This window comes from Schistocerca serialis, chromosome 1 (genome assembly GCF_023864345.2).
Source record: "Schistocerca serialis cubense isolate TAMUIC-IGC-003099 chromosome 1, iqSchSeri2.2, whole genome shotgun sequence".
In the NCBI taxonomy this organism is placed as follows: domain Eukaryota; kingdom Metazoa; phylum Arthropoda; class Insecta; order Orthoptera; family Acrididae; genus Schistocerca; species Schistocerca serialis.
The window spans coordinates 222,526,239-222,551,828 of NC_064638.1; positions in this window are offsets into that span (position 1 = coordinate 222,526,239).

Below are 25,590 nucleotides of genomic sequence, written 5' to 3' on the forward strand. Positions count from 1 at the left end.
TTTACTGCTCAGACTTTGAGAAAAACACTGCTATTCTACTGTTATGTACGATTAGGACTGTCTTTATGGACCGTGAGAAAATTTTAGCTTTTGACCAACATTGTATCAATAAGTGTGTGCATTTGATTTCTTTGTTATTGTAATTATGAAAAATTTTTTTTTAAAATCTGTATTGGCCACTGCCCAATCCAATTTGTAAAATTTTTTGTGGGGAGCATGGGGGCTATGTAAGTAGGCTGTTTAGGTTTTTTTATTGGTAACGCCACCTCTGTATGAAAATCACTGGCTGTGCTGTGGGCAGTCTGTGTCTGCTTTGCATTGTTGTAATACTCGCCATTGTAGTGTTAGGCAGCTGGCTGTGAACAGCGCGTAGCGTTGCGCAGTTGGAGGTGAGCCGCCAGCAGTGGTGGATGTGGGGAGAGAGATGGCGGAGTTTTGAAATTTGTCATGAACTGCTATATTTATATATGATGATATCAAGGTAAATACATTGTTTGTTCTCTATTAATATCTTTCATTTGCTAACTATCCCTATCAGTAGTTAGTGCCTTCCATAGTTTGAATCTTTTATTTAGCTGGCAGTAGTGGCGCTCGCTGTATTGCAGTAGCTTGAGCAGCGAAGATTTTTGTGAGGTAAGTGATTTGTGAAAGGTATAGTTTAATGTTAGTCAGGGCCATTCTTTTGTAGGGAATTTTGAAAGTCAGATTGCGTTGCGCTAACAAAATATTGTGTGCCAGTTTAAGCACAGTCATGTATAAATTGTTCAAAAGGGACGTTTCAAGTGTGAATCTTAAATACAAGTAAACCACCTAGGTAGATCTCAAAACGACAGTATCTAGTCATTGAGTCTAAGCCTCAATTAATTTACTCCGAAAAGTTCGCATTGTAGACACAACCGTCAGCGGTGCCTGCCCTCACGCGCCTGCCCCTTCGGGTCGCCCTACTTATATCACGCCCCGCGCGCCACATACCGCGCGACTCGCGCTCGCGGTCTAATGATGCGTAGCTTAGTACGCTATCATCACACCACTGCAGGACATACACCTCACAAGATAGTTTACTGCTTGAAACTAAGATCGTACGTAATTACGTAAAAATGTGGTATAAAATGAATAGGTGAGTCTATTCTTCAACAATGTTAGGCTAATTACAGACATTGATTTTTCATATGTTGTAGGATAAGAAATTATAACTCCACTGGCTGTTTTGACGTGTGGATGCGGGACGCGCAGGACTGGAAGAGAGGACGCCAAACAGAAGAGGCTTGCACCCAGCAGTAATGAAAGTATGCTGTTGGGCAATGTTAACTTCTTATTTTTTTATTTACTTAGCGTTCCCCCGACGCGACTACGCTTGAATCAAAATATTACTCCTTATATTACATTTTTTTACTTTTTAGAGGTTTTTTGTGGCAGGATGTTTTTCAATTTTTTATTTAAGTTTTATTTCATGCTTTTTAAACTTCATATTTTACTAGTAGACACGGTACGGGTGGCATTCTATCTCCACATTCACACAAACACTTTCCGGGACGTAACACGAAATTGCGACGTGAGATATTGTCCCGCCGAAATCGTCACATTCTGACAATAGACGTATTTTCATAGATATTATTACAGTTGTAAGATTTTGACATTGCAACATCGCACGTGCGGTTTTGAGTTTCGACCTGAAATTATTATCCCAACGTTTTTCTTTTCTTTAATATTTTGTAAATAATTTCAGATTTTTTTAGTTCTCACTTGTAGCTCTTACTATTAATTAAAATGGATTAAACAGTACTATCGTATTTACCATTGTCACTTATACGAATTATGTGCTTCTTTTTTTCAATTCATACGTTCATTGACTATGTTTTAGTATGTATTTACCTAATTCAGATAACATAAGCAATAAGCAGGCGTGATAATTCTACATAAAGTCGGAAGAAAGTGTGGTGCCTTTGCGTTCTCTTGCAATAAGCCGCCTAAACTATTAGGGTAAACTTATTTGATTTAGTACTGAATTTTAGACTTCAACAAAAACTACAAAAAAGCGTGCGAAAACATATGTTTATCTTTTACAGTTGACTCACAATCACCTTTTTTCTGCTTTGTAGTTGTTGAAATTGGTGCCTTCAAAAGACAAAAATAATCATTATTGTTGGTCAACCACAAAAGATAAACATATGTTCCCGCGGACTTTTATTTAGATCTTTTTGAGCTCTATCATTGTTACTACGTAACTCGATATAACTCTTGTGTAGCGTATATCAATATTGCGCTGGCGGAAAACGTTTTACTTGATTAAGGTGGTGAAATTTAAACGGCTGAACAGAATTTTCATGTAACATAGCTAAGAACCATCCCAATTAAAGAAGCTTTCAAATAAAGAAAACTGCGTTAAAATCGGACCTTTCGTTTCGGAGCTAGGATGCCACAGGCAGATACGCACGTTAAACTTACGACATCCATCTGTTTGCGTCGGGGTTCAAAATAGAAGATACAGTATCTTTCTACATCACACAAGTCTTGTCTGGCAGCAAGTATTAACATTTCATTAGCCCAGCAATAAGTGTTCTCTACCTCAACGCTCTAAAACTTAGCTGTTTCTGCCAGAGCAGGAAACTTTCGCACGAACGATATTTTCTAAAGCCATGCTGATTTGTGGACAGAAACTTTACATCTGGGGTGTGACTATTCGAAATGATCTCAAATGGAATGATCAGATTACACAAGTAACGGGTAAGGCGAACTCTAGATTGCGGTTTATTGGTAGAATCCTGAAGCGATGCAGTCCTTCGACAAAGGAAATAGCTTACAATACGCTAGTTCGTCCAGTTTTTGAGTATTTTTCGTCTGTATGGGATCCTTACCGGTTGGCTCTGATTCAAGAGATTGAGAAGGTCCAAAGAAAAGCGACAAGATTCGTGACTGGTGCATTCAGCCATCGCGAGAGCATTACAAATGTCATAGAAAGTATGAAGTGGGACACACTTGCAGATAGACGACGAGCTAAACAGAAGGGGCTGCTCACTAAATTCCGAAATCCAGTCTTCGCCGAGGATGTAGAGCATATATTATTACCACCAGCTTTCAAAACGCGTAATGATCATCATTCAAAGATAAGGGAAATAAAGAGCTCGTACTGAGGCGTTCAGACAGTCGTTTTTCCCTCGCGCGATCCGCGAGTGGAACAAAGGGGGGGAAATATGACTTTGGCGCTAATTGTGCCCTCCGCCACACACCGCTTGGTGGCTAGCGGAGTATATATGTAGATGTAGATCTCAAGGAATTTCGTTATATTCGACGGTGCATTACACTGGCGCTGCGTTGCATCCCATAGAATTTACGGCGAGCCCAGTCCATGGAGAGGACGTCTAGAAATAGGAATAATTTACCTCGAACAACTTGAGAACTACGAAAATGAAAGATATACAGTACAGTAAATGCTAAAATCGAGTATTTACCGGCGGGCTTAGCAGCGTTAAGTGCGTAGTTCAGTACAGTCGCTGACAGTCATTGCTAGAAATGAGTAAGAGGTCTCTACCTAGAAATCAAATGGTTCAAATGGCTCTGAGCACTATGGGACTTAACATCTATGGTCATCAGCCCCCTAGAACTTAGAACTACTTAAACCTAACCAACCTAAGGACAGCATACAACACCCAGCCATCACGAGGCAGAGAAACTCCCTGACCCCGCCGGGAATCGAACCCGGGAACCCGGGCGTGGGAAGCGAGAACGCTACCGCACGACCACGAGATGCGGGCACCTAGAAATCGGCAGGGGACAAGTATCCCCTCTTATAGGCTCCTGCGAACGTCCATCTACCACACTATAGCAACAGCAAAAAAACATTCGGCATTACCTTGCCAGACGGTGTTTGGGTATTCCCTATTTTCGGCCGTGGTGAATGCACAGGTTTCCATCGCCTTCTTTGCTCCTTGATCTTGAAGTGATACTAATGTACCCTAGCCCTTGTTCTTGCTCATTAGGCAGCTAAATATACTGTCCAATCACATTAATGTGACGACCTGTGGAAAAACCTCAGCTGCAGCGCGGATGGCTGCGAGACGTGCAGGAAAAGTCAATGAGGTTCTGGAAGGTACCGACAGGTATGTGGAGCGACGCCAGCTTCAGCGCCGTGGTCAGCTGACCTAGGTTTCTCGTTTGAGGATCCATGAGGGTCGAAGTGGCCCTACAGTGTCACGACTGAGATTAAATCCGGGGCTTTTGGTTGCCAGGGAAGTACAGTAAACTCATCCTGTGCTCTTCGAACCACATTCGTGCACTGAGAGCATTCGTGCCGAGGAAAAACGAACTGCATGTAGGGGCGGACATGAACCCCAAGGATAGATGCGTACTTGGATTGATCCATTGTCCCGTCCAGAACGACGAGGTCACCTGGGAATGCCATAAGAAAATCTCAAACCATAACTGTTCCATCGTGATTGTTTTCAGACATTTCATCCGTACAACCTGACAGCAACCTGTCCGATGGATCATAAAGCGTGACTCATCTGAAAAGGCCACCAGTCGTCATTCAGTGGACGTCTTCGTGCGTATATTTGGGAATAATTTTTTTTTTTTTTTTTAAAGTCCAGCCTGTGTGGCCGAGCGGTTCTAGGCGCTGCAGTTAGGTTTAAGTAGTTCTAAGTTCTAAGGGACTGTCACCTCAGATGTTAAGTCCAATAGTGCTCAGAGCCATTTGAACCATCTTCTTGCGGTACTGGCGTACAAATTCCAGCCTTCGTCGCTGATGAACACTAGTCAGTGCGAGTGCATGAATCAGGCGGCTCATGCAGAGGTCCATACGCAGCAACGTTCCCTGAACTGTCGTTGAGGAGACACTGTTGATAGCCCCCTGATTGAGCTGGGCGGCCAGTTCTCAACAATTGCCACAACACATTTCAGCAGCCGTCGTTCACCCCTGTCATCTATAGCCCGTGGAGCTGCGCCGGTTTTAGATAGCGTCATTTCGCCACCCCATGTGTACTATAACCGGGGTGGCAGGTGAACAGTTTAAAAGCTTAGCCGTTTTGGAAATGATTCTATCTTGGCTTGAAAGCCAATGATGGCGCCCTTTTTGTCACCAGATAAATCGCTCCGTTTCCGCACTGCGACAAGGACTGCACCGTTCCCCGCCCCCACCCGTAACATTTTATGCAGCATTGTACCCCTTCGAATGCGGAAAATGAACTACCACATGATAGTCCATTGTACCAATCTGCTGCACCATTTTGTTTTCGTTCTAGTCCCCTGGCGGCTTGCTACGGTACTTGGCTTGAGGATTTCAGTGTGTACCAGCACCTACAGTCATGTACCTGCAAAAATCAATAAATAAATAATATAGATAAGGCGACTGACCTCTAATGTTTCGAGAGTACCGTCAGGCTAAGGAATTACAGTTTCTTCGGAGAAATATGGTTTATAAGACTTCGCTCGTTAGTTTCCTGGATGTGGAGACATACCGTGGCCAGCACTGCGCAGAAGCCCGATACAGATGCGATGAATAGCTCCTGTAACAATCTTTGTAATCTTATCTTCCTTAACTGATATTGATCACGCCAATTAATGATGTCAGAATGGATTTAATGATCTGAGAGTGACGCCTGCTCTAAAAGGCACCTGAATGGCACTTCGATCCTATACATGGCGCAGTCGGTCAAGAGTGCCTCGTCGTGTCGCTATTAAACAACCGATGGCCATGTGCGGGCGACATTAACGGGCTATGACGCCACTATAAAGCCATCATCTTCAACATTCTTTCATTGTCACTTCTGTTTACGACCACTTACAGGTACCATATTAGTCGGCCAATTATTCAGCAGTAGGTCACCCGTTTCTTTAGCGCTCGAAATCTAAGCGCATCGTCAGGACGTGGTAGACAATGTATGGGATGAATTCACGTTTTAAATATTGTGAAGCTTTTCACTTGATTGCAGGTTTCACCACGCATATCAGGAGATCCTTATGTAGTCACAACCATCTGTCCACATTCACCGAGTTTTGGTTGAAATGTGAGAAGAACGTATTGGTTCTGCCCGGAGCAAGAAATTTGTGGCGGTTGTTTCCGATTACCTGCATGTGACCTTGTGTGTCGTGATACAGAGTGACAAGGACATGTGCTTGTGCAATATTATGAATGGATATGTGGCAAGAGGAAAGGACAGAATGTAATTTGCCGCCGACAGGTATCTCATCTTCCCGGACATTGCGCCTTCGCAGCCTCTTAGAAAATCTATCCAGGCTGGCCGGTGTGGCCGAGCGGTTCTAGGCGCTACAGTCTGGAACCGCGCGACCGCTACGGTCGCAGGTTCGAATCCTGCCACGGGCATGGATGTGTGTTTTGTCCTTAGGTTAGTTAGGTTTAAGTAGTTCTAAGCTCTAGGGAACTTATGACCTCAGATGTTGAGTCCCATAGTGCTCAGAGCCATTTGAACCAAAATCTGTCCAAGTCCATTAGGTCGGCAGCATGAGGGTAGCAGAGTAATCAAACCCCTTCATGGCCAAGACGCCCTTACCTACAATTTATTTTGTTAAATTATATAGAATATTTTCATTACACATCCTCTTTTTTTATTTAAAGCCCCTGCAGAGGATGCTTCATGTATGTAGCAAGTAAATTCTTTTGAAAATCCACCTTTTATGGGTATATTCACAAGGGTTTCCATGAAACCTACGGTAGTAACCGAAGGCAACATGACACCTGTGGATTACGAGAACATTATTGCGAGCCACCTGCTTGCCGGCTGCACACCCACAAACCACAGGCTTATAATTTACGGGACATGCGTGACTTGTTCGTAGATATCGGGAGCCACACACAACGGAAACCCACCGAGGACGTGTAGAAACCACACCACGCAGAATCGCTACCGCTTTCCGTTCCAAATTTCGATCAGCACACTATTAAGCAGATGATCATACTGTTTCGGATCTTCATTGTACCTCTCCATAATGACTATGATTATGAATATACAGCGGAATTCTTTTCCACCCTGTACAAACCCTGGGGATTGATCGATGAGACGAAACGGAACAAAAAAGTTCTAATGAACTTATGTCCGGAAATGCATGGTTTCCATGCTAGAGACCATTTATTCAATCATACATTGTTACAGAGACTGCGGTCTAACACTCGTTGTTGCATGCAGTTACAGTTACAGCATGTGTAAAACATGCTTTCTATGTGCCTCAACGCATGTGTGTACGAGCCGCAGCATTTTCTGTCTCACATGTTAACATCGGCCACGGTGCATCTGAAGAGCGTCAAAGGCAGCACGAATAAGCTACAACAGTGTCTCCACATCTGGAATGGACTCTGCATGCACTGTACTTTTGAGATGGCCCCATAACCAGAAATCGCACGGGTTGAGATCCGTTGAACGAGTAGACCATGCAACTGGACCCGCTCATACGATCCATCGACCAGGCAAGACACGACTGAGATGCGTCCGGACGTTAACGGAGAAGAGGGCTGGAGCACTATCATATAGCAGCCACATAATCCTTGGAGTCGTCAGTGTCACTTCTTCCAGCAGGGGATACAACATCACTCACAAGAATCGGCGATAGTTCCTGCCTGTTAGACGAAGTGGAAAGAAGACTGGTCGCAAAACGCTGTCGCCAATTATCCCGGCCCACATATTCCGGCTGCACCGATGCTGATGATTCGCTTTCACCATACCATGGGGGTTCTGCATACTGTCCCACAGATGCTGTTATGAAAGTTGAAAATATCACTGAGCGTAAAGGTGGCCTCATCTGTGAATGAGATGGATGACACAAATCCTGGAATCGGGTTTTCCTAGTGAAGAAAACAGGGACGAAATTACACCCGACGTGGACAGTCTGTCGGTAGTAATCCCTGGACACGCTATAAGTGATAAGGGTACTAACAGTTATCATAGAGAATGTTCCACACGGTTCTCTGGCTAACCCTGTACTGGCAAGCCAACTTCCTGGTACTGACACGGCGGTCGCCTTCCATAGTGTTAATCACATTTTTCTCCAAGTCTGGTGTCCGAACATTTCGGGTACGTCCTTCATGATTTTCTGCTTCCTAAAACGACCCTGTCTCAACAAACGGAGAAACATTGAATGCTTTGGTGGTTGTCGGCGGGGATAGGTGTCCTGAGGTAACCTTGTTGCCCGACGCCCGTTGCCATTTCCCCTACCCGTAAGTAAACACCATGTCGGCACCATACGGAACCATAGTGTGTAATGCTGTACCACATCCATTACAAGGTGAGACAGCAACAGAAATGAATCGGGCACAACATTACCAATTACTATGGCAGTAGAGGGCGCTAGGGCATGAGGTATGAGGAACAGTACCATGCTTACTTTAACTGTGGCTGCATGGCACAGCGCGTGTTAGACTGCAGTCTGTAACAAAGTGTGACTGAATAAATGGTCTCCAGCATGGAAACCATGTATTTGCAGACATAAGACCATTAGACCTTTTTGGTTCTGTATCCTCTCATCCATCAATCCCTAGAATTTTTACACGGTGGAAAAAATCATCCTATATACATGTAATACACACATTATGCAAAAATATCCCTGACAACAAATTCTGTTTCCAGATTCGAATATCTTATGGTAAATTTGTTTAGAATCCCATACATTCATATCGGAAATACGCTGAATCATTGTCCTAAGCGCATTGCCTGCAGACATAAGGAATATAAGAACGTTAGATATATTTAAGACAGAGTTAATAAAGATTCTAATCTCTAATAATTTTTATTACATGGCAGAATACATAAATTATTCACATTCACACAGGATTGTTACTTCCTTTTTTCACGAAAACATACGATATTTTTGCGGCATCTTCCACACAAGGAATGTTTCTGCTGTTGCCTCTCTGTTTTAATTGTTTCAGACTGTCGGGTAGCCAGAAATATGATCTAGTGAACAATGAAAAAACACCACATGTGTAAAATTCAATGAACTGAATCAGAAAACCACGAGATTGACGAACTCTTAATACCTAAGCTAAATTACTGGACAAGTATCAAAATAAAAATTAAAATATTAAAGTTGCTAACAACAGCAACATTTAAACGAGCTTATTAATTTATTCAAAGCTTAAATACGCACATGCATCCTACAATAAACAAAGTTAAAAAATAAAAACTGCAGTAATACTACGTACGGAAAGCAAAAACGAATTCTTTACACAATGTTGGTTAACGTAGTACAAGTATTACAGCATTACTTACTGGTTGTGAGACAAGGGACACATGGGGTGGACTGCCCACGAAGACTACGTCCAACATTGAGAAAACGTCATAACTAACATGAAATATGCAAAAGAAAGGTTCACAAGGACGTAATTAGATCGCTGTAGGTGGAGGTGTTTGCTCTTTATCATTTCGGCATGGATTTAGCCTGACCGTGTTACCGCGTGGCAGACTCACAGACAAAGGACCAAGTTCCAAAAGACTGCTTAATGGATTAAAAAGGACGAAAATTCCTAAAGAAATCTTGTGAAATACTGTGATCAATTACATGTATGAGTTAGTAACTAAACGACTCATTAGAGACTAAGTGTAACAAACCATAGATGCATGTGGTTGCATTTTGCAGTGGCTAATACGCTTCTCACGGAACTGCACTCAGAACTTAAAAAGTAAATGAAAGACATCAATACTCAATTGTAAAACATTTTATATGGGGCTACACAACTTGAAGAAACAAATTAAGCTCAACTGCATGTCAAAATAACTCACCCTTACCTGAACTGACAACTCTTATCGAATAGCATAATTTTGTCCAGTGGCCTGAATTTGTAGCGCAGTGCGTGTTTCGAGCAGCTCTTCGTCTGCTTATCCAGTACAATCATGGACCTTGTGTAACAAGAAATTTAATTCATCCGACCAGGCAACACATTTACAGTGGTTCACATTCCAATCTCAATGATCCTGTACCCACTGTTAACGACGACGCAACGATATCTTTGGGTCAGTATGAGAGCACAAAGGGGTCGTATCCTGGGACGTCACTTGTTCGACAATGACTGCGGAATGACGTGCTCCCAAACGCCTGTGCGTACACCAACATTGCATTCTGTCGTCAGAAATGCCACACAGCGTCATCTATCCACTTTACAGAATGGGCTAGTATATGATCTCCACGTTCTGTGATGAAGCATGGACATCAAGCACCTTGCTGTTCCATTGTCCTTCAAACACTTTCCATAGTTGCTCACGACAGTAGTACGCGAACGGTCGACCAGCTTCGTCTTTTCCAATTGCTGGGCCATAACTACATAACTACCTGCTGTCGAAATTGCTTATGCCAGTGGATTTCACTGTTTCTGTCCATGGCATCGCCAGAATAATCCTCCGTTTGTCCATCCTCTGTTTCTATACTTTGCTTACGGCATCACGGATCCGCAACAACGCTCGTTTGCACTCCGGAGACGCCACGTACTACTGCAAAATTAATAATTTACTTTTTTCAGCCAAGAAGACAGTAATTAAGATCTAACGCACTAATTTTTTTATTTTTGAGGAAAAGGTCAGTTTCAATTTTCATATTCAAAAGCAACACCAAATGACAGATTTATCTAAATCATTTAACACTAGGAAGGAAATAGGACCTGGTAAGCGTAGGGAACAGTAGTTATAATTAATTTTGCAGCGGAAAATTTCGAGACTGCCTGCCTGTTTGTTCTTTTTGTTCTTATCAGGAATACTTAATAATTTTTCTAGTGGGCAAAGAAGGGTCATTAGAACCTGTAATTTAGTGGATTTCTCTTATTGCCTTTCTCGAATGTTGGTGTGACATGTGCAACTTTCCAGTCTCTGGGTAGGAATCATTCAGCGAGCGAGCTGTTGTATATGATTAAGCATGGAGCTATTGCATCTGCATACTCTGAAAGGAATCTAATTGGTATACCGTCTGGAACGGAAGACTTGAATTAAGTGATTTAAGCTGCTTCACTACTCCGACGTATATAATCTATTTCAAATTCTGAAGATGGCAGGGCTAAAATACAAGGAGTGAATGGCTATTTACAATTTGTACAGAAACCAGATGGCAGTTATAGGAGTTGAGAGGCATTAAAGGGAAGCAGTGATCGACAAGGGAGTGAGACAGTGTTGTAGCCTATCCCCGATATTATTCAATCTATATACTGAGCAAGCAGTACAGGAAACAAAAGAAAAAATTGGAGTAGGAATTAAAATCCATGGAGAAGAAATAAAAACTTTGATGTTCGGCGATGATATTGTAATTCTGTCAGAGAGCAAAGGACCTGAAAGAGCAGTTGAACGGACTGGACAGAGTCTTGGTGGAGGATATAAGATGAACACCAACAAAAGCAAAACGAGGGTAACGGAATGAAGTCCAATTAAATCAGGTGATGCTGAGGGAATTAGATTGGGAAATGAGACATTTAAAGTAATAGATATGTTTTGCTATTTGAGGAACAAAATAACTGATGATGGTCGAAGTAGAGAGGATATAAAATGTAGACTGGGTATGGCAAGAAAAGCGTTTCTTAAGAAGAGGAATTTGTTAACATCGATTACAGATTTGAGTGTCAGGAAGTCTTTCATAAAAGTACTTGAATGGAGTGTAGCCATGTACGGAAGTGAAACATGGATGATAGAATAGTTTAGGCAAGAGGAGAATAGAAACATTCGAAATGTGGTGCTACAGAAGAATGCTGAAGATTTGATGGGTAGATCACGTAACTAATTGTGGAGGTATTGTATAGAATTGGGAGAAGAGGAATTTGTGGCACAACTTGAGTACAAGAAGGGATCGGCTGGTAGGACACTTCTCAGACATTAAGATATCACCAATTTAGTATTGGAGGGAAGCGTGAAGGGTAAAAATCGTGGAGAAAGACCAAGAAATGAATACACTAAACAGATTCAGAAGGATTTAGGTTGCAGTAGTTACACGGAGTTAAAGAAGCTTGCACAGGCCTTTTGCATATCAAAAGGGCTGTCTTCAATGATGGCTGATGAAGGTGCTACGGAGGCCACGAAATGGCACGAGAGGCAACTCTGATGACTTGTTCATGGTAAAGTGGTAAGTGCAGAATGTGTTAGCAAGAGCTGGCTGTACTAGACGTATAATATACACTTCTACTTCTTGATAAGTTAATGAACACCAAAGCAACAAATTACAATACGCAAGCATTTAAAGTTGTTCAGATAAAAGGCAGTTATTTTATGGGTTTTCAGCAAGCAACTAAGGTTCTGCCTCACGAACTGAAATCATCCCACCTGAGGTAATTCAGATAAAAAAGACATTTGGTGAAATAGAGGGATGGGAAATGATGAGGGTATTGAAAATAGTGTGCCAATGTGAAGATTTCAAAACGATTACATTCATTGTGATCACTGGTGCAAAAGGCTGTCTTCAGAGAAGAAAAGATATTTCAAACGTATGATGAAATATTTCCTGAGGTACAGAAACAGTTTACACTGAACTGTGCCAGACTGAACAGTAAAATGATTACTAGGGATAGAAATTGTTTGGTGGACTTAGACGATTTAGCATTTCAGCGGAAATTTATTAAGAAAAATCAGTGTTTATTTATTTTTTTGGATCATGCCAAGTTATAACTAGCTTTCCTAAAGTCAATGAGCAAAAGTCGGTACGAAGCTAGTGCACGTTATTTGAATAAAGTTTATTCTGAATAACCTAGGAAGTACATGGTGTTACTTACACCCTTTATCATGATAACCCTTCAGTTGTTTCGTTCTGATGTGTGTTTTTACAATTAGAACCCATTTCCTTTAAACAACCTTCCCAAAGTATTAGTTTTGATTTGTCAATTTTCTTCAGATCTTTATCGTTAACTTCCAGTGTAATAAACTGAATTAATTGTGGGCATTTTTTAATTTCGTAGGTAACGATTTCCTTATTCGTTTAGTTTGGATGGCAACAATTATATCAGATTAACAGTGCCACTTTACTCTGGTAGAAACACATCCCACAGATTCTACACAGGAAATATTCTACAAGAGACAAAAATGAACTGCAGTACTGGCTCATTTTTTGTCATTTTTCTATAACTGTTCATGTGGAGTAAATGCTACGGAGCGAATATAATGAGAATACTGACACATGTAAAATTATGACATGCTCTGATGTGATGAACGTATTAATACAGAAAAAACTGTTATGTTTCTTGAATTCCAGTCAGTGTTTCTTGAACTTCAGAAACATAAGACGAGTTCCGTAACTTATAAACTGACTCCGAGAAGAATAACAGTAGAAAGATTTCTTGAGGCTCTTAACTAGAGTTGGTAATCAATGAACCGCGTACATGTTCATGAAGACATTGTGAAAACGAACGTTTGCAGCAGCAGATGAGTACTGTCACGTCAGGACACCAGTGGAAGCTCACATGTGATTTCTGGTCGCTTCTTCCTTGTACTGGCCAAAGCGCCCCGCGCACCACTGCGGCCTCGCCCTTGAGAGGCGCTGCCGGAAGGAACTAAGCCTCTCGCTGTGTGTGACGTGCCGCGAGAAGTTCTCTTGTCTTCGTCCAGCATATGACCCCCAGTTGCCACAGCCGCCGTTCCAGCACCACTTGCTGTCAGTTGCTGTTCCCTTTAAACTGATGAAAATTTCTCGTCTCGAGAAGTGGGCGAAAAATCCTTTGCAGTGTAAGGTGTCAGGCAAATCCAACACCTTCCATGAAAACCCTGACATGATAAGCAAATCCGGCAGTATGTCACATAGCTCCGAATAAATCCTGAAATTGAATTAACCAAAGTAATACGATCAACGAGTGAGCAAATGGAATACCACAGACTAACACAAGAACGCCTAAATGCATGTCATACCTTCCCACCGTGAAACAGACGCAGTTCCGAGGGAAGAAACGAGAACAGAAGCCGAGAGCAGAACCGTGTTAAGCTAGAAGGCCCTACGATAAGGGACGGACACCCACATCTCCTGCCGACCACCAGGACCACCCCCCCAGCCCATGTCAAAAGATAGAGCCCTCCAGAAGAACAGTATAGATCTTACGATAACACTAAAAGGGCCACACCAGCTGCAAGTTTTAGCGTGAGACTTTTTCGCCACTCTGTTACGTTGCAAACGTTAAAAACATTGCCCCACCACGAAAAGTATAGCGTTTCTCATTGGATAGACAGAATTTTGTAGGCGGAGCTTAAGGTTAACATTGAGACCCTGATTGGTCAATTGAAAACATGGCCAGATAGCTTTTTTTAAACCAACTTCGGTAAATTGTAGTAAGGAGAAGTTAGAGAGTTGCTTCCGAGACGGCGAGCTGGATGGAGCTATGCCGCCCGCCGCCCCCTGACACTGCCTAACTAACGACAAGGTAATGAACGCACGCGATGTCGCATAACAGCGCATAAAGCTTCACTCAGAACTGCAGAAGTCTCATCTGTTACACCCTCTTTTTACGTAATACTAGTGTCGATCGTCAATTAAATCTCATGGTGTTCACATTTGCTACTTGAAGTAAAAATCTGAAACGTGATGATTTTTCTGTTATATAATTATTGAGAAGCCACGTCAGTCACTGTAATTTACGACAAGTTAGATAAGTAATTAAAGATAATTGAGGGTCACTGCAGACCATTTTGATAGTTTTCTCTCTGGTGAAACTTAATTTAAACCTAGATTATAGATGTGATATGGCATAGGTCATCCTTCGATCCATTGTAGAACTTGGAAACCCATTGAGGGAATATTCGTTCACATTTTTGTTGAACGCAGTTGGTTTTTATCATCCCGTATTAAAACATTTCCTTTTACCAATAGTGGAATTTATAAACAATGTTTTGTGAGTAGAATAAAATTTCCAATGGTAAACTTAACTGCTTTTTCGACGTTATTTTACCAGGTAACTAAAAATAGGAAAGCCTTGAACCCCTTCCACTAAATTTAGTTAGTATTAAGATTCTTTTACAGAGCGTGCAGTGGAGCTGACGCTGAAATCATTAAGTATTTGTTTATATCATCGCTAGTCTCACTGAACTTTTTTGAACTCTACACGTCATGTGTGGTCTGGCGTCTCCTTACCAGCAACAGGTCCCAGGTTCAAACTAGTCAATTCCCTAAAAAACACGCTCAGAGCGTCGTTGCGCGAAAGTGGTAGGGAGATACGATATAGAACAAACAGCCACCACGCAGAATGTTAGAGCAATTTACTTAATGAATAACGGTAAGGCCTGTAGCATAGTCTGTAAATTGAAAAGCGAGCAGCGCTTTCGGAGACAGAGTGAGAGCGGGGGTGGGGGGGGGGGGGGGGGAGGGAAGGAGAAGTGCTGTTGTCAGGAAGAACGAGACCGTTACAACTGCTATACAGGGTGACTAAGAATTAGTTTCCCGTCAAGCAATGCAGCGCAGTATACATTCTGTACGTGTTCATTTGTCCCGAACGTAGTGTCTTTATCATTAAACGGCCAAGCGGAGCACGGTCTTAATTGCAGGCTGCCGATCTGACGGTTTTCAGGGGCAACAAATATTTGACATTCAGTATTTCCCATAATTATTGACAGAATTCAAAAACTTAAAATGTTGCCATTATATACTCATTAAGAGGTATAATCTTACGCAGCGTAACTCAGGACGCGCAAATTGTCCAGATCATATTCAACAAACTTTATGCAGAATTTCAAACGTTTACGGAACTTTTTCTCGCTTACCCTCCAAAAAATGGTGAAAGGGAAAAAGTTTATCGTTTACTGCAATTTTGTTTTTCGTGCAATAGAACTTCAGCATCAAGCATGACGTTTTAATTTACTATTTAAGAGTAACTGTACTCGCAACACATTTTACAGACAGTGTTCACATATCCCACTGAATGCAACTACATTATATCATCGTACGACACATAGTTCGGGGAAGATGGAGTTTTATACACCAGAGATCGATTCTATGTATACAATAGTGTTACTTAGTAATTCGGTATTGCCAGCCCGATTAGCCATGCGGTCTAACGCACGGCTTTCCGTTTAGGGAAGGAGCGCCTGGTCCCCGGCACGAATCCACCCGGCGGACTTGTGTCGAGGTCCGGTGAGCCAGTCAGTCTGTGGCTGGTTTTTAGGCGGTTTTCCATCTGCTCTGCGAATGCAGGCTGGTTCCCCTTATTCCGCCTCAGCTATACTATGTCGGCGATTGCTGTGCGGTTCTAGACACTTCAGTCTGGAACCGCGAGACCGCTACGGTCGCAGATTCGAATCAGCGGAAGTTTATTTAGAAAAATCAGTGTTTATTTATTTTTTGGATCATGCCAAGTTATAACTAGCGTTCCTAAAGTCAATGAGCAAAAGTCGGTATGAAGCTAGTGCACGTTATTTGAATAAAGTTTATTCTGAATAACCTAGGAAGGTTCAAATCCTGCCCCAGGCATGGATGTGTGTGATGTCCTTAGTTTGGTTAGGTTTAAGTAGTTCTAAGTCCTAGGGGACTGATGACCTCAGATGTTAAGTCCCATAGTGCTCAGAGCCATTTGAACCATTTGAATTTGATTGCTGTGCAAACAAGTTCTCCACGTACACGCACACCACCATTACACTACCACGCAAACATAGGGGTTACACTCCTCTGGTGTGAGACGTTCCCTGGGGGGGGTCCACTGGGGGCCGAACCGCACAATAACCCTGAAAGAGTGGTTCGGTGTGGGGCCGCGGAGGGGTGAAGTGAAGTGGACTGCGGTAGTCGTCGTGCGGTTGTGGACCACTGAGGCTGCGGCGGGGACGGAGGCTCTCCGTCGTTTCTAGACCCCCGATTAACGTACAATACAATACATACAATACAATTCGATATTCCATGTAGTTTTAACGCAGTTATTGGAAAATTTGGAAATATGTCTATGAACTTCATCGTCACTGACTTAAAAAACGTGCAACGCAAGTGTTGGTATAACGTCTTGAAACAACCTGTAGGTGCTCCTGGGACGATGGAAGAGAGAGTGGGGACTTACCTGCACGTTCTTCAGCTTCCAAACAGACTTAGTTACAAGGATAACAAAAGAATGATAAAAACAACAGACAGAAACTGTTTAGTTTCCTGAGAATCAAACATCTATAGGCGTTTAAGAGCTTCCATTCGTTTAAGTGATTGCATGACGAGAAAGAGGACGAAAACACAGGCCATGTTATTACATACGATACAAGCTCTATGCGTGGCGCTGCGACGAAGTAATACCGGCAAGCTAGGCTCCTGTCACCGCATAAGCTCCGATCCCTTCGTCAGACTCCGGCACGTGGTGTATCGTTTTCAGCCAAACTAGACGTGTTATGAGCCACCTTAGAAAAATGTCCGAGGAGATGGCCGTACCACTTCGCAATTTATCCTGCTGAGTATGTTGCTTCTGCTCACACAAATGTGCACTGTGCCATGGCTTGCTCATGCCATGCGTTGGATGAAAACCTTGGTTGCTCTTCTGTGTTTAGTCTCACGCAGTTATCGCGATTATGCTGTTATCCTCTCTTTCCACGGGCGGCAGCAGTCGTGTGTATCGATATTCGCACCTTGGACTATCTTTGGTCGGTTGGTGTGGAGCAGCGAGGATATCTCTGGGGTGCATGGTTTGGCCGGGGCCGCTGGTGGCATCCAGGCGGTGTCGGAGTGTGTGGTGCTATTCCCATTGCTACGAGGTTCGCGGCTCACCCACCCTGGACATGAAAGTGGAGTTCTGACATAATCTACCAAGTCACGACTGTTCACCTTGTGTCGTTTGGAGTTCGTTGTCGGCTGTTGGGATATTCCCGCGAGCAACAACGTGTGTTTTCAAGTAGGCAAATTTTAGCCACCCTCTGGTGGATTCAAAATGGTTCAAATGGCTCTGAGCACTATGGGACTTAACTGCTGAGGTCATCAGTCCCCTAGAACTTAGAACTACTTAAACCTAACTAACCTAAGGACATCACACACATGCATACCCGAGGCAGGATTCGAACCGGCGACCGTAGCGGTCGCGCGGTTCCTGACTGTAGCGCCTAGAACCGCGCGGCCACTCCGGCCGGCCCTCTGGCGGAGTTTAACTGTACTTGGTTATTTGAATTGAAGTGCACCAGCGGAATCTTCTGCGTCGTGGCCGTTAACTTTCCAGTTACCTGCCCTGGACGTTGATGTAAATTCAGGCAGTGTATTTTCCTCATCATGTTGTCGCTGTCTAGCACAGTGTGTAGTTTGACAGCTCAATGTACAATTGGTTGTGGGCTCCAATACCTTCTACGTTGTTCCATTGAACTCCCGCGTGCTGGTCGGGTGAAGTGGGGGTTATCTTGTCGCTGTGTCCGTTGACTGTCTGTCCGTTGGGTTGTCGTCGGATCGACAGTGGTTGGGCCGACTGCTTTTCTCACCTAAGTGAGCATTAGTGTTTGAATTCCAGGCCGACCCTCAGAACTTCTGAGCGCCCTTGATTGTACTGCCCTTTCTTGTTTGTTCTTGTTGTTTGTACTTGTATGGCTTCTAGCCGATTTTTAGATTACGGTTGTTTTGCACTTAAGGCGTCAGATGGTTTGGGTCTTCAGCCTAATTTAAGAACTGTTTTACGTAAAGCCTTTGGCATTTTTAAAATTAATGTTGGGCCTTAAGCCAATTTTGAATTTAAGTTGTTTTGCTTTTAAAGTGTCAGATTCTTGGGGCCTTCACCCGATTTAGAATTAAAGTTGTTCTGGTCTTAAGGTGTTAGATGGTTTGGGCCTTCAGCCTAACTGAAGAACTGTTTTACGTAAAGCTTTTGGCATTTTTAAAATGAATATTATTGAGTCTTAAGTGTTGGGCCTTCAGCAGATTTTGAATTTAAGTTGTTTGCTCTTAAAGTGTCAGATTCTTTGGGCCTTCAGCCTAATTAAGGAACTGTTTTAAGGTAAGGCTTTCCCTTTTAAATTTCTGATTTTGATTGAGCTTAAAGTTCTTGATAAAAGGTTGTATGTTCGAGTATAACTGACAGCCGGTTGTTTTGGCCCCTTTCCACAACTTAAACTACCTGTCCTGTCCTGCAGGTTTAGCAGGGCGTCTCAAGTAGCACATCCACTGACCAATTCAGATACTTTGATTTTGCAGTGTCTGTGTTATTCTGATTACGATGAAAATCTCTGTAATCAATATTTCCTAATCTGATAGCATACTTGATTTGAAAAAAAGCATACTTCACTTGAAAAAAAAAAGTGTTGCCATAAGTGAAATGAAACCAGGGAAGGCCTTGGATTTGATGATGTTCTTCGTAAATTCATAACATAAGGGACGATCAATAAGTTGTCAATCAGCCAAAATCGCCATGCGCGTTGAGGTAATCATTCCACCGACGCACCAGATTGAGGGTACCCGTTTGGTAAAACACCGTGTCTTGATGTGTGAAGAGTCCATAACTGCCTGCCGCACGTCTTCGACCGACAGGTATCTTCGACCTTTCAAGGCCGTTATCAAGAGACCAAAGGAGTGATAAATGTTTGGGAAGAGATCAGGACTACAGGGCGGGTGCTCGAGTGTCTTCCAACTGAGTTGGCGTAACTTCTGCGTTACGACATTTGCGATACGCTGAAGTGCGTTACCATGAAGCGGCAGCACCGCCTGTCGCAGTTTTCTCGGACGTTTCACCTTAAATGCACGCCGTACTTTCTCCAGCGTTGCGTAGTACCGTTGTCCACTGATGAGAAACCGGTTTTCGTGAAATCAATAAGCAGTGGGACCTAGTAATCAGGGTGACCATCACCTTTCCAGCAGGTGGCTGGCTCTTGAACTTCTTGGGATGAGGGGACGATGGAAGACACAAGTGCATCGCCGATGCTTTTGACTCCGGTTCTCAGTGGTGGCACCAACTTTCGTCGCCTGCAACAATGCGCTCAAGGGACGTGTTGCTTTCAAGATTGGCACAGACCAGGTGTTTCAGGCAAACAGCCATCTGGTTTGCTTTTTGTTGGGCATTCAATTCCTGGGGTACCCTTTGGCTGCAGACCTGATGATAACCTAACTCGTGCCAGACAATGTGTTGCACACTACGGAAGATGATGTCGAGATCCTTTGCTCGCGCACGAATGGTTATGCGGCGGGCCACCCTAACCACATCATCAACAGCCCGCTTGTTCTTGTCCGTAATGTATAAGGCTGGCAACCAGCACTGATCTTGGCGCACCATTAGACAACGGTGGTTTTCGACAGACGCGCTGTCCCCATACACATTCTCCATTCTTCAATTGATGTATATCGGTGTTTGCAAAGAAAAGAATAACACCACATTGGTCCTGTTTGGACTCGTTCGGTAATGACGTCGCTGTAGTTAACGTCTCCGCATTTACCTCACGCACGTCGTAAAGACACGAATATCATGTTATTCTCTTGCCTTCATGTCGGTGCTCATAAACCCGCATCGTAGTCGCGGTACGTTGCATAGTCGCTGCAGCAACGCCCTCAGGCACTCCCTTATACATTCCAGCTGGTGAACCAGAGAATGGCTGAGTCAGTTTTTTTTTTTTTATACAGAGATTGGTTAAAGTTCTTCCCTGTAATCAGTTTCCTAAGTACCTTGGCGTCATACTGGACCTCACTCCATCGGCCGGTGTGTCCGAGCGGTTCTAGGCGCATCTGTCCGGATCCGCGTGGCTACTACGGTCGCAGGTTCGAATCCTGCCTCGGGAATGTATGTGTGTGATGTCCTTTGGTTAGTTAAGTAGTTCTAAGTTTAGGGGACTGATGACCTCAGATGTGCTTAGAGCCATAGTGCATAGAGCTATTTGAACCATTTTTTGGACCTCACTCTGTCCTTTAAACGACTACACAATCCACACAACCCAATCCTGTATTAAGAGTGTGGCGGCAGGTAGGGAGCATATCCTCCTCCCCTGGGCCTTATAAACGGGAATACTGATCCATTGCAAGGTTGAATAGAAGCTATGTAAGGTAACGTCAAATTGCACGGTGTGTATCCTCAGTGGATGCATCAAAAGTACACTTCTGCAGTGGTTGCACGCACTAAGCCATACTGCCCCACCTCCGCTCGCCAGAAAAGGCATATTGTGGTCCGTCAGTTGAATAAAATTCAAAGTGATCCACAAGAGACAGTCCTTAAGGACATTCCTCACATATCATTCAGTATGTTGAGATCAAGGAAACCCGAATTAGTCGTAGCCGAGCTACTGTTAGACAGCGACTTCAACATCAATGCAATTCAACGGCCCACTTCTGACACCAAAGACCTATTGGGGTCAAACTTCCCTGTCGACGCTGAGAAGCTCTTAACTGGTTTCGAACACCACATGGTGTTTGCTAGGACCTTCTGTATAAAAGGGACATAACTCAAATCCTCAGTGTAACTGTAGTTCTCTGTGCTACGAAATGGATCATATTGTGATGGCGGCAACATCAGAGCCTACGCAGGACCAAAAACATCTATACGGACTGAAGTTCCTAGCAGTATGGCTTAGACATCAGTACTTAAGGATTACGTTTACCGTTCGTCTTTCTGAATCCACAGTCTATTTCTAGTCTACATTTATTGTCCATTTTAATGTTCATTTCTGTAATTTTTTGCTGTTCTTTTATTGCTAATTTTAACGCTCATTTAATTGCTCTCCTTCCTGTACACGTCATTAATCCTTTTATTGCCTCCGTTTACAGCTAATTTTATTGGTCATTTTACAGCCTGTTGCATTGCAATATGTGCTGTTCATGTTACTGTATATTTTATATCTGTTTCATCTCCGAGCTGCTCCTTCCTAAGCGGGCCTTTTCATCTCTGAATAACTATTGCAACATACATATTTCTGAATCCGATTACCGTATTCATATTTTGGTCTCCCTGTATGGTTTTTACCTCCCACATTTTCCTCCAGTACCAAACTGGTGATCCCTTGATGTCTCAGAATGGGTGCTATCAACCGATCGCGTCTTTTGATCCAGTTGTGCCACAAATTTCTTGCCTCCCCAATTCTACTCAGTACCTATCCATTTGTTATGTGATCGACCCATCTAATCATCATTCTGTAGCCCACATTTCGAAAGGTTTTATTCATTTTTATCTAACCTGTTTATCGCTCATGTTTCACTTACAGACATGGCTACACTTCAGACAAATACCTGCAGAAAAGACTTCCTAACACCTAATTCTATACTCAATATTAACAAATTTCTCTTCTTCAGAAATGCTTTTCTTTCCATTGCCAGTCTACATTTTATATCCTGTCGACTTTGTCCATCGTCAGATATTTTGCTGACAAAATAGTAAAACTCATCTACTACTTTAAGTGGCTCGTTTGTTAATCTGATTTCCTTAGTATCATTTGATTTACAGTCCATTATCCTTGTTTTTCTTTTGTTGATGTTCATTGCTAATACGCATAAAATTCGCCGTACTCATTTTCTCAGCTCCTCATCTGGAGTAATTTAAATACCCAATGTATCATACGTGCCCACATTTTCACGCTAAATGAATTTGAAATTTACCAGAAAGTCACAAAAACAATTATTCGAGTGGTCAAAAAATGAATCACTTGCCTTATAATAATCTTATAGAAAAAAATATATTTCACCATACGTTTCATCTAAGAAGGGAATTTTCGGTAACAGTAAAAACTTATGCTCCAAATTTTTGTAAATGTTATAAGCTGCAAGCCTTTGTCAAGATTCTCCATCGTCACATAATTCTAGAAATATAATATGGATATACGGGAATGAGAATTCTGATGAAGCAAACTTTATTTCATAAGGTACCATACACAGCACAGTAATAGAACACATGTAAAAATATAACAGCCCGGAATCGGTATGCTAATCAGGCAAAATCGTCGTGAGCATTGAGGCAATCTTCCCACCCATACACGAGGCTGAAAACTCCGTTTGGTAAAACACCCTGTCCTGGTGCGTAAAGATTTCTGCTACGCATCACCGTTGAACCGTCCGACGGGAATCGTCGATCCTTAAAGGCCGTTTCTAAGGGACCAAAGGCGTGATAATTGGATTGGCAGAGATAAGGACTATGGGCGTGGGGGGAGGGGAGGGGCGGGTGGTGTTCCAGTGTCTCCCACTCGAGTAGGCGTAACTTACGCGTTACGACATTTGCGATGTGGGGACTTGCGTTGTCATGAAGCAGCGGTACCCCTTGTCTCAGTTTTCTTGGACGTTTCGCGTTAACTGCACTCTGTAATTTTTCCAACGTTGCGCAGCACCGTTCCCCAGTGATGGAGACACCAGGTTTCCTGAAATGAAGCTGGCCTCCCAGATCGACCGGCTTCTTGTGTAGAATAGCGAGCAGCACGGAACATGGCACACAATTCCAGACATGCTGGTCCATACACGTTCTTCATTTCCTGATGGAAGGCTACCGGTATTTGTCCTTCGGCAGCCAAGTAAAGAATAACCGCACCTTGGTCCCATTTGGACGCGGTTGGTAATAACGTCGCCATAGCTCACATTTCCGCATTTCCTGCACGCTCGTCCAAAAGACACGAATATCACACTGATCTCTTGCCTACATGTCTGTGCTTATATACCCGTATCGGAGTCGCGCTACGCTGCAACAACATTCTCAAACGAAAACTTTTTTGTCGGCTCGTATAATGATATACCCTGTTTTCAATCTTTTGTCCAGATGTGTACACTGAGCAGTTGCAAGTATGATTTCGAAGAAAAATTCGGCTGTTTCTTAGCTTATAAAATGAAACATGAACTTTCTCACTTTTAAAACAACTGAAGAATGAGCAAAAAAAACTGACGGTTAGTAGTACAGCCTGGTACTGCAGGGAGTGTTGAGTACCGTGCTCCACCTTCTCTATATATTCTCTACCTCTTTGGTATAGTTCATCACATGCATACTCCGCAAGCCACCGTACGCTAGGCGACAGACTGTCTATATGCGTCCACACGAGCCTTAACTTCTCTTGTCTTCGCGTTCTACAGTCAGCCGCAAATGAGAGTCCTCTAAATTTTCTCAGAAATAAATGTAGATCTTTCTCCAGGGATTCCCATTTGAGTTTACAGAGGATTTCCGTAATACTCAGTGTCAATCGAATTTACCTGTAACAAATACAGAAGTACGCCTCTGAACTGCTTCGATGTCTTCCTTTAATCCTTCTGTTGGGTATCCTAAACACTCGAACAGTACCCAGGAGTGGGTCTCACTAGTGTTCTATACGAGGTCTGTTTTATAGACGAGCTACAGCTTCCTAGAATTCTCCTAATAAACGAAAAGCCTATTCGTCTCCCCTATAACCGACCACATTCCATTTCATGTCGCTTTGCAGCTAAATATTTAATTGGCCTGACTGCGTCAACCAGCAAACCAGTGATACTGATTGACTGTTTTTCCTAAAAAAGCAAGGCGTAATTAATATAATTTTGATATATAATTATAAATCACAAAATTAATGTGACATTTCGGAAACTAATGTATCAATATGCGTTCAAAACCATGCCTACCTCGTTTGACAGTAATACAATGAACATTAATAATATGTAAGTCTTGCTGCATAGGAAGCTAATTCGTGAGCTGCCGAACGAGGAAACAGAATTGAATTAAAGCTCATCCCTTCTTGCCTAGCACGCTAGGTGACATGCTTGGATTATTACGGTCCAGCTGCCGTATACTTACCATCGTTTTGCTTCTATGTTCAGTGTTTGCTACCGTAGTCTGTTCCAACAACTGCAATGCTCTGTAAAATTTCTTTTCTTGATCGCATCATTAACTTAGATTTTTCTACATTTAGAGGAAGCTACTGTCCGTCACACAAAATAGAAACTGATCTAAGTCATCCTCATACAGTCGAATTACCATACTGTCACACATACCACAGCGTAATCAGGAAAGAGTCGGAGATTGCTGGTCATCCTATCCATCAGATGGTTACTGTACTGAAAACTAATGCCTCCGAAATTTTTATGTGAAAACTTTTAAAGATTTTTAGTTAAAACAAACGTTAGTAAAATTCTACATCTTTACTCTTCACGTTTACATATTTATTTCTCAACATAGTCACTCCAGCGATGTATACATTTCTCCCAACAAGAAACAAGTTTGTTAATACCGTCACTACAGAATATTTGACACAACCTCATCTATGCTTGCACTAATTCATCACTTAGGTTGTAGCCTCTCCCCGATGTTATTCAATCTGTATATTGAGCAAGCAGTAAAGGAAACAAAAGAAAAATTCGGAGTAGGTATTAAAATTCATGGAGAAGAAATAAAAACTTTGAGGTTCGCCGATGACATTGTAATTCTGTCAGAGACAGCAAAGGACTTGGAAGAGCAGTTGAATGGAATGGACAGTGTCTTGAAAGGAGGATATAAGATGAACATCAACAAAAGCAAAACAAGGATAATGGAATGTAGTCTAATGAAGTCGGGTGATGCTGAGGGAATTAGATTAGGAAATGAGGCACTTAAAGTAGTAAAGGAGTTTTGCTATTTGGGGAGCAAAATAACTGATGATGGTCGAAGTAGAGAGGATATAAAATGTAGGCTGGCAATGGCAAGGAAAGCGTTTCTGAAGAAGAGAAATTTGTTAACATCCAGTATTGATTTAAGTGTCAGGAAGTCATTTCTGAAAGTATTCGTATGGAGTGTAGCCATGTATGGAAGTGAAACATTGACGATAAATAGTTTGGACAAGAAGAGAATAGAAGCTTTCGAAATGTGGTGCTACA